This window comes from Lissotriton vulgaris, chromosome 2_1 (assembly GCF_964263255.1).
Source record: "Lissotriton vulgaris chromosome 2_1, aLisVul1.2, whole genome shotgun sequence".
Lineage (NCBI taxonomy): Eukaryota > Metazoa > Chordata > Amphibia > Caudata > Salamandridae > Lissotriton > Lissotriton vulgaris.
The window spans coordinates 819,977,358-819,987,355 of NC_141687.1; the positions used below are offsets into that span (position 1 = coordinate 819,977,358).

The 9,998-nt window shown below is 46.1% G+C and overlaps 1 pseudogene; it reads left to right on the forward strand.

Moving 5' to 3' along the window:
- Nucleotides 1-612: 612 nt before the first annotated feature.
- On the forward strand, nt 613-843 carry LOC147731213 (ATP synthase F(1) complex subunit epsilon, mitochondrial pseudogene; annotated as a pseudogene).
- The last annotated feature ends 9,155 nt before the right edge of the window (nt 844-9,998 follow it).

Consider the following 9,998-nt stretch of genomic DNA (forward strand, 5'->3'; position numbering starts at 1 on the left):
TATTAAGGAGTGTAATCCCCTTATACTGACTTAGAAGTAAGGGTCCCTATTTGGGCAAAGGTGAATATCATTGCCAACTAGAGACCCCCAGATCTAACTCTGTGCTTCCAGGCAGAACGCCTTTGATGCCATCGCCCCTCGTACCGAGTGGGCTCCAAAGTGGGAAGTATCTATCCCTGCCTCCTACATGACTCAACAGACCCACCTAGCTATAGTTGGGGAGGAGACTGCCTTGTGCAGTTTAGTAAAGGCAATTAATTTGCTTGACTCCCTGAGGGCGAAGTTCGTCTGTCAAAACTTCATAAGCCTTGAACACCGGCCGGATAGGATACTAATCTCTAATTATATTTCGTCCTTCTTGATGTAAGAAAAGTGACCCCCTCCGGGGTATATACTCTACCTCTCCGGTCCAGCACTCTTACGTCCGAGACCCTGCGACATGAAATCAAGCAGAGAAGGGTTGCCAGCATTGCAGAAGTCTGTTTCCAGGACAGATATTTATTAGAAGGCCATGACCGAAAGAGGTTAAGAACCGTGTTCACTAGGGAGTCCCGCCACCTGCCTGTCCGCCATTGCACAAGCCGATACTGCAGCTCCAGCACCGCTAGCAAAATGGTGGCATTCTGGAGACAGGCCGGACTAAGCTACATCCTTTATTATCACATCTGTGCCAAGGCGGTATGTGCTGCCTTGAAGCCAGAGTTCAAAATAGAGGCTGAAAGAACTTCTGTGGCCAACGTCAAAGTTGCAAAACCCAAGAAGGAGGTTTCCCAGAACGTCCACAAGGGTTTACAGATTGATGGCTGTCTCGTGAACACTGCATCTTTTCGAGCAGACAGATGAAGCACATTTGCTTACAGAGAGGGAACATATAGTCTGATCGCTTGTACTTTGAAATGTAGATGTAATTTAAACTGAAAAGTTCCAATAAAACAATACTTTCGGAATGACAAAAAAAAAGAACCATGCTCACATCCCAAAGGGTGGCATACCTGGGCTCTGGGAGAGTGAAGAACATAATACCTCGCAAGAGCTCGCTTACTAGTGGATGCTTTCCCATTGGATGACCATCCACCGGGACATGCCCTGCTGAGATGGTCGACCTGAACATGTTAATCGATCTATAAGCCATGCATTCTGTAGCAAACGAGGCCAAGGAATTAAAGATACGGACAACTGCGGCCCCCATCGGATCCACCTGTCGGCTATGACACCAACTCCCCCATCTTGTCCAGGTTGAGCGGTACCACTTATTGGTGCTGTCGACCCACGACTTGGTGGGTAGGTAGGCAGCTTCTGAAGAAAGCCCTTGCACTTTCCAGTGTTCCCTGTAATCCGCCATGCCATAAGATGCAGAGCACCCGAGAGAAGCAAGTGATGAGGGTTCCCGTAGCGATCCTGAGGAGAAAGTGAAATAGGGGTAGACAGATTGGAAAATCCCAAGAAAGTTCCATAAGAACTGGAAAACAAGCTTGAGATCTCAAAAAGGGTTATCACCACTAGATCCGCCTGCTGCCTCCAAACTTGGGAGGACAGCCGCATATTCATCTCAAAGGGGGAAATACGTCACCACTCCAAACCTGGAGAAACGCATCCACTGCTGCTGCACCCAGATCCAGGTGCCAGCTGCAGTACCTCTCCAGTTGGTTGTCCAGGCAAGAGGCAAAGAGGTAGATCGTAAAGGGACCCGAACGAGCCTGAAGCTCCCGGAGCGCCCTCAGGTGCAATTTCCAGAGACTTGTGTCATGCCAGCGACGCAAATGCCTATCCGTGATGTGATTGGAGGAACCCAGGAGGTGTTTCGCCGATAGTGAGATCTGGTGGGTTAGACAGTATTCCGAGAGATCTCGGGCCAGATCCGACAAAACCTTCGACTTCGTCCCACTTAGGTGGTTGACGGTCTGTACTGCTGCAACGTTGTCCAACTTCAAATGGTCCAACACGTCACTGCAAAGGACCCTACCATCAGCTCCAGAGAAGTTAATGTGAAGCTGTTTTTCTTCTGAGGACCAACTTTCTCCTATGGATACGTCCCCGCATTGAGCCCCCCAGCCTGCGCTGCTGGCATCTAACTTGATTACTATATCGAGTTGCGAACTAAAGATGGTGCAACCATTCAATGCTTCCATATGGGAGATCCACCATCTCAACTCAGTCTTTGCCTCCTCTGAGAGAGGAACAAACTGAGAGTATGCTAGCCCCTTGCATAGGTGCGAGCTCTTGAGTTGCACAACTCCCTGTAGTGCAGAGGGCCCAGGAAGATGGCCTGTAGTGAGAAAGAGAGGAGGCACCCCACTCTGGCCAGGTGACAAAGGGAAACCGTGGTCTTGGCTAAGGTTTGCTTGAGTTTGTCAGCAAAGTAATCCCCTTTGGGTAAACTTAAATGTAAATTAACAATTTTACACTAAAACAATACAATCATCCAACAATATACATGTAATGCGGAGCAGTAAAGAACTAACATGAATCAATCATACAAAAAATCTTGTACATTTTATTTGGGTAAATTATCAACAAATTAAAACACAGTACATTGTGAAAAAAACATAAAATAAAATATTCATTAAAATTATGGGACAGTGCATAAGGAAAATGATTCCAATTAAAAAGGGGAGAAGAGGACCACCAGTGTTGCAATCATTTGATTAAGCTACTCCAATTTCGTAAATTCCACAGTTTTTGTAGGAGTTCCTTATCTCTTGTAACTTAGTGCTTCTCCACCCATATAAAGCATCGACGCGTTTCGGTTTGTGGCACATATGTTTCCAAAGCCAAAAAACCTTCCTCAGGAATTAAAAATAGTAATATCCCATATAACCACAATGTCTGAAAGAGATAAGTACACATAAACATAAGATATACAAACATTTGACTGATTGATTACAATTTAAAACCATGAAGTACAATACCGCTCCTTAGACACACACTTACTCACACAACCTAAATACTGTTCACACTATACATATCATTTAAAACAAGAAAATTGTTATGCCTTTCTATTTTATCCAAGTGCATATATGCCATGATGGGCATCAGGGGCTCTATGCATGAATATCAAGAGGATGCTGGGGTAAGTCGATATGACCGCCTAACCAAACCCTTATATTTAGGGTTAGTGAATTGGTTCACAACACTGGATATCAGATAGTATGCCAATGTACATATTCACAAAGGTATACAAATAATAATCGATTACCTTTATGGTTTTTCAGACGAATATGCTCACGGATATGACCACTGTCTATTTCTCCACCACCTCCTGGGTGTATCTACAACAAGTGACCAATGTTCAGTTTACGTATGCCATAGTGCAAATCCATATCCACAATCCCTAATTACCATTGCTAAGGAGATCACAGTACATCTCGCTCAAATGCCTACCACAGCTCATTTGTGTGACATCATCGTTATTATATATTGTTTTGTGCCATATACCAGTATAGATAGCCTCGCAGTTATATAAATATCCCCAAACATAATGCATATAGGTCGAGCTCAGATTATGTGCGTAAAAAGAATTTCGCTTGATGGGACAGATTATTTAGGCACCCACTCAAGGGAATAGGCACAAGCAGGTTAATGCGAGAGGGGCAGTTATTATGCAAAGCTGAATCCAAAAAACAGTGAACATACATTTGTCAGCACCCCGCTAATATCACGTTGCTAAGACAAACCAAGGCCCGCATGATAGAGACAGGGCCATGTATAATCGGTTAAATGCACGTACATATGCGCTAAACGTATGGGCCAGATTATCCGAAACTCACATACCTTAAGAATTTACAGAGAATTTGGCTTGTTGGGTCCCTCTCTTTTATTAGAGTTGCTTGAGTTTGTGCCTGATTTTGGAAAGCTTGGGAGAGGGAAGACTTAAATTGGCCTCTACCGAGGCCACCATGAAGCCCACAAACTGGACCTTCTGAGAGGGAACAAGCATGGACTTCGATCCGATGATCACGAAACCCAAGGATTCTAAAAGGCCAATCATTGTTGGAGGTGGGACATCAACTGCTAAATGCATTGATTCATCAGGAGGATGTCGTCTAAGTAAATTATTAGCCTGATCCCCGAAGCTCTCAGGTGTTGCACCACCGGCCTCATTACCTTGGTGAAGCACCACGGAGCAGAGGATAGACCGAAAGGCAGGAATGTATTTTTTAATATCTGCGTCCTCCATTGAAACTGAAGAAACGCCGTTGAGGGGGAACTAACGGGATCATTAAATAGGTATCCTTGCTGTCCAGACGGACCATCCAATCGTGACTCTGCAGAAGATCTCTGAGAGGGTGTATTCCCTCCATTTTGAAGTGGCGATAGATTAACCACCAGTTAAACTTTCTGAGATTTATTACTGGTCGGTGGCCCCCATCCTACTTTTCCACTAAGAAAACGTTGCTGTGGAAACCTTGGGGATGAGACAAAGACACAATTGATCTCTTTGCCAAAAGGTCAAATACTTCCCTGTCTATTAAAGCCATCTGCTCTAGGGAAAACACAATCGGACTGGGTGAGTGTCTGGATGGGGCAACCCTAGAACTCTATCTGAAACCCCCCGATTGTCTGCAGGTTTGGGGTGTAAAGATATGTTTGATGGAGGTTTGAGCCTTGTCCAGAGAGTTGAAAGTATTTACAAATTTTCCTAACTCTTTCACGAAGGGGTCCCCGAAGAGGTTACCCTTCGCGATGGGCCCTGCCTCCAAAGTGACAAGCTTTCCCAGCTTCAGATCTATCCTTTTTAAGAGGGAGCATCATCTTTCCGTCAAGATAGTGGAGTTCTTGTTTACCGGGAAGATAATTGCCCTCTGGGCCCAACTAGACAGAGCCTCGGGAGAGACGAAGGCTCTGGAAGATTTTGCGTCCACCGCCATGTCAAGAATCTTAGCTAGTGGACCTGCCACTTCCAACCGCTTGTCTTGGAAGGAACGCCAAGGGCGATCCATTTTTTTCTTGGGATCACGTAAAAATGTAGCTAGGAAGGTGACCATCTTAGTGTCTATTTCTGGCGTGAGTGACACTTTCCCCTCCAGTGCTGGTCTGGGGCATTTGGCGCAGAGGCAGCTCCTCACTTCATTGTCCTGCGGTTTCCTAAGCCTAGCGGCAATATAGGATGCCACCTTAGGGGCAGGGGTCCATTCCGCTGAACTGAGGTGCAGGAAGTCAGCAGGGTTTAACATGTTGCCCAACTCTTGGGGCTCTGATCAGGACCAGCTGCAGCAGGATGCCAGGGCCTGCCAGAATACCCATCCCCAACCAAGGTCTGGGGCGAGTCATCCGGGTCCCCCATGGGACAGGGAACAGGGCACCCCAGACCCTCTGATGTGGGGGGGGGAGGGGGGGGTGGATAGATTTTGAGAGCCCATGAAGGATTTCTTCAGTCATGCAAATGCATCAAGATCCACTCCGGCCTGCTCTGCGCGCTTGCTCTTGGTCTCTGAGGCAGAGGTGGAAGGCTGCCCTGAAGGTAGAGGGTCTTGGACCCATGAACGTTCTTCTCACTGCCAAAGGGGTTTCAGGCATTGAGCCTGGAGTTGGAGGAGTTTCCTCTCCAAGGGCACCACCACCTGTGTAACCGCCTTGAGAATGGACGTGTCCATTACCTTGCAAAAGTTGTTATCAATGGGGATGTAGGCTATCTCTTCCTCCTCATCCTCATAGTAGTCCTCAAACTCTTCCCTGACTGCATCTCAGCCAAGTGTTGCTGCTGCTTAGGGGATAGTAGATAGGGGATGTCCCCCAATAGTCACCCAAAGGTTAACACACATGTTCACCCAGGGGTTAATATTGTGAAGGGCCCATGGCCCAGGACCCCTGCTTCCTGCTACTAACGAGGGTATTACCCTGCCTGGACAGGCCGCTGATTAGCGAAGATCTTATCCGCTATGTGGGTGCTTTGCTCCAGGCAGGGGGCTACGTAAAGGTTCACTCCCAATTAGCTGTATCTGTCCTCCCGTAAGTGTTTCAGTGCGCAGCAGCTGAGCGTGTTTCAGCGCACTCTAACTAAGCGGAAAATGAATGCTACGGCCGCACAGGGGCTAGAGACGCGCTAGGCGGGTAATTATTATTGCTCCCCTAGCGGTCGGAAGACCGCATCGCTGGGGGAGCCTGGAACCAAGGAGAGCGGCTGCGAAAGGGACAAGAACTTTCCTGCTGTCGCACTATCAAGTAAAATGAGGTTAACAGAGAAGCGCGAAACAGACAGTCCGCACAGTACCTCAGCATATACCAGAATATTGCATCAAAACCTTAAAAAAAATACAAGATAGAACGGAGCTGAAAAACACTTATCTTAGGCTGCTGGAGCACCTAAGAAAGAGGAGGATAGAGCTTCCTTGGTGGAAGTCATTGGAGGTCTTGCACCCTGATTGGACATTGTTGATGTTGAAAAGTGTTGTTTCATTTCCTGAGGACTCATGGGTAATGTAGCTCTGTTCTGGATTCTTAATGGCTGCTGGTGAAAATAAAGTGGAGAAAGAACAGCCTAATCCGAGCCACCGGTCCTGACACAGAATTTAATGTACAGTATAGAGTAATGACCTATATATTTCTAATCTGAACAGGACTTCTGTTCCTATTGCTCATTTGAGCAAAAACCAGCACTAGATCATATTTTACTTTGGCAATATTTTAATCTAAATTAAGAAAGCAGAAAAGGTTTAACAAGAGGAATATACAAACAAGTAGTCACCAGAGGCACATATTATGTCAGTTGCACTTACCGAAATAAGTGTGCACACTCATGTGCCCTGTCTGGTCAAAGTTAGTTTCACTTGAAGTATTAGTGTTGTCCTGTCAAGCAGATCGCATTCTCTAATCTTTTGAAAAAAGAGAGATATATTATGTTCTCTTTTAGATTATGTATAATTATTTTTTTTCCCATTAGAACATTTTAAAAGAAAACTTTTTTAGAAAACCCTGAAAAGCAAGTCAATCCCAACTGAAACTCCAAGTGATAGAGACATTTCCGTGATCAATTTAAGACACCGATTCTATAGTAGATATAAAGTCTCAAACCTGGTCCCGAAATAGGTAAAGTGGTGTAAGTAACCATGATGAAAGGATAGACCCAAAGTTACCGAAGGAGCAAGGTTATACATACTAAACTAGATGGGCTCCCAAATAACCATATGCTGTTTCTGCATCCATAATCCCAATGTGCCCATAGTCAAAATACATTAAACTAATCAACACAGTACTTACCATATATTCCAAAATATGCACAATTGTAGAGGTTAGGAAATATTCATTGTGATTGGCCAAATGGGAAGAGTCCCTTTATGAAACAAAATAATATATATTATTTTTAAATAGGTTTAAAAATCAATACACATAAAGGCAAAAACGTGTCTTTAATCTACGATTCCATAGTCATAAAGCGTTGTCTGTGCTTGTTTCTGAATTTTAGTTAATACAAAAAAAATATATCGACACAAATCAAGTTTGTAAATAGAATTTATCGGGCATAATATTGACGATTATCAAACCGTCATTTCATAAATGCCATGAAAATATTGTGTTAATCCAAACTTATTTTTTATTAATTTGTCGGAATTGGGTACACTTCTCCTAAGTAGATACACATCTACAATTCATATTACAAATAGCTCCATTACAAGCCACCAGTTTGATTTGGAGCCAAAACAAGATCCTCAATAGCCATGACGGCTGTGTAGCTTGGCACGAGCTGCCAGGCTTATCTTAGAGGCAGTGTGTAAAGCTTTTGCACATAACCGACCGTAATACAGTGTAAGCAGGACAAAAGAACACCACACCAGTTTAGAAAAATATCCAATATTTTTATATACTTAAGACTAGACCAAAAATGCTAATAATCCACAATACAGTACTTCAAAATCTTCACTTATCAAAATGTGCTTTAGAAATAGTTCTTTGATGTTGATAGCTCAGTACGTGGCTATCACGGTGTAGTGACCAAACAAATCCAAATTGTCTGTCTGACTGCGGCGTAGGGGGCCAGCTACGGTGTCGGGAAGACTCGCAAACAGTACCTTTTAGAAATGCAGGGCGTTGGTGACCTCTCGTTGAGTTTCCGAAAGCAAGGCGTCCGCAGGTGTCGGTTCCGGAGGTCGGTTCCGGAGTCGTCGGGGTCCTCGAAGTCACACGCGTTGCAGGTCGATCTCCTCTCTGATGGAGTCAGGAGCGCTGGTATCGGCAAGCGTCGTGTGCTGCGGTGCGAAGTGCAGCGGTGCGGCGTGTGGTGAGACCAGGGTCGCTGTGCGAGATGAAGGAGGTGCTTGTCACGGTGCAGGAAGGTCACGGTGCAAGCAGCGGCGTCGTCGTTGCTAGAGCGCTGTTGTCGGCTCACAAACTGGAGTCGATGGTGCCGGCATCGGTATGCCAAGGCTTCAGTGCGAAATGAGGGCTGTGCATGGTGTAACTTTACGAGCGATGCCCTCAAACCACGGTGCAAGCAGCGGCGTTGATTTCGGCATAGAGAGGCTTCGTCGGGGAGCCAAGGCGGTGCAGAGTACGGTGCCCACAGGTCACGTGCAAGTAACGGCTTCAGCAGTGAGACCAGGGCCACATTGCGGCGGTGCTCTCTGCGGTGCCAAGACATTGTCGTAAAGCGAGGCGGTGCGCAATGCGGTGCCCACAGGTCGCGGTGCGAGCAGCGGTTCAGTCGCGGCGTCAGCAGTGAGACCAGGGTCCCGGTGCTGCGTTGCACCGGTGCCTTCAGAACACGGAGTCAGCAGCGGCGTCGTAGACGTCGTCAGGTTGCTTTCCTTCTGTTGCAGCACAAAACACACAGTCCCCAGTGCTGAGGGCAGAAGAGCTTGAAGTCTTTGCTGTTCCTGAGACTTCTTGAACAGGGGGCAAGCTCTACCTCAAGCCCTTGGAGAAACTCACAAAAGTAGATTGCAGAAAGTTCAGTCCAGTCCTTTCAGCCACTGAAGGCAAACACAGCAAAGCACACAGCAAAGTTGTAGTTCCTCCTCATAGCATCTCCAGCTATTCTTCTTGGCAATCTTCTTGAATCAAAAGAGTTCTAAATTTCAGGGGTCTGGGTCCCAATATTTGTATCCCAAAATCCTTTGATCTCTTAGGCAGAGTGTGTCTGAACCCAGCCAGAACTAGTTCTGCCTTCTCTGATGTGAATTCCTGGCAGGAGTGGAGACGGCATTGTCAGAGGCAGACCAGGCCCTTTGAGGTGCAAGGAAATCTCCTCCACCTTCCCCATTGCAGCTCAGGTCTATTCAGCCCTTTCCGGACCCTACCTAGACTATCTGGAGCCCTCCTGCTACCCAGTGTTCCGTCATCCAAAACCTAGACAGGCAATCCACATTCCAGCAGAGGCACACGGGATGACTGAGCTAGAAAATACCTACTCCCTAAAAGAATGTAGAAATCACCTTTACTAAAAGATGCATCGTTAGATTTTGAGTTCAGGCATACTACATTTTATTTTCCAAACTAGTTCCCAGGGCCAGTTATGTTTATAAGATGTTATAAACAAACTTCCAATTCTGTCCTATGGGGAACTCCTATGGGGAACAGGTAGCCTTGCAATAGTGAAAAACAAAATGGGCTGTAATTCACTATCCGGACATGCATCACACACCAGGGCATGTCCTACCTTTCATATACACTGCACCCTGCCCGCAGGGGTAATTTGGGCCTACCGTATGGGTGCCTGACATGTAAGAAAAGGGAAGGTTAGGGACTGGCCAGTGTGTACACGGGCCAAGTCGACATGACAGTTACAAACTGTGCCCAGACTCTGCAATAGTAGGTCTGAGGTACCTTTTGCGGGCTACTCAAGTGGGTGGCTCAATCTGTGCTGCAGACCCACGAGTAGCATTTGATTCACAGGCCCTGGCACACTCACTGCACTTTACTAGGGACTAACAAGTAAATCAAATATCCAATCATTTCAACACCAATCCATAGCACAATTTACAGAGAGAGCATTTGCACTTTAGCACTGAGTAGCAGTGGTAACGTACCCAGAGTCCTAAAACCAACACAAACAAGTCAGGAAA